Source organism: Rhincodon typus, unplaced genomic scaffold (assembly GCF_021869965.1).
Source record: "Rhincodon typus isolate 14 unplaced genomic scaffold, sRhiTyp1.1 hic_rhity00000330, whole genome shotgun sequence".
Taxonomy (NCBI): domain Eukaryota; kingdom Metazoa; phylum Chordata; class Chondrichthyes; order Orectolobiformes; family Rhincodontidae; genus Rhincodon; species Rhincodon typus.
The window spans coordinates 5731-6366 of record NW_025965968.1 but is presented as its reverse complement, the minus strand read 5'-3'; the positions used below and the strand labels follow the sequence as shown (position 1 = coordinate 6366).

The window sequence follows — 636 nt, the reverse complement described above, 5'->3', positions numbered from 1 at the left end:
CCCGTGTCTCTCTCTCTCTGTATAACGCCCCCCGTGTCTCTCTCTCTGTATAACGCCCCCCTCCGTGTGTCTCTCTGTGTAACCCCCTGTGACTCTCTCTTTTTACCCCCCCCGTGTCTCTCTCTCTGTATAACACATCCCGTGTCTGTCTCTGTATAACCCCACCGCGTGTGTCTCTCTCTGTATAACCCCACCGCGTGTGTCTCTCTCTGTATAACCTCCCCGTGTCTGTGTCTCTGTATAGGTCCCTGTGTCTCCCCCTGTATAACCACCCCCCTCCCCCGTGTCTCTCTCTCTCTCTCTCTGTATGACCCTCTCCCTGAGGAGTTTATTAAGCCCTCTCTGTGACTCTCTCTCCCGGTACAGTACAGCACTCTGACCCGCGATTATGTTGAGGTGATGACGTTATGCAACACACTACAATCTCAGTATCGAGACCGCAATATGGAACGTTTACAACGGCAACTGAAAATCAGTGAGTCTCAATCTCCCAGTGTCCCGCAGTTTCTGTATCTGTACTGATGTTAATCCCTCTCCCTCACACTGTCACTCAGTAACCCCTCTCCCTACCCCAGCGCCCTGTGTTACTGACTGTATCCCTACTGATGTTAATCCCTCTCCCTCACACTGTCACTC

General features: G+C 52.2%; 1 protein-coding gene across 1 annotated transcript in view; it reads right to left on the bottom strand.

Moving 5' to 3' along the window:
- LOC125488312 (histone-lysine N-methyltransferase SETD1A-like) overlaps positions 1–636 on the bottom strand; it is a 6099-nt gene that overhangs the window by 2003 nt on the left and 3460 nt on the right. The gene's annotated exons all lie outside the window — the stretch shown is intronic.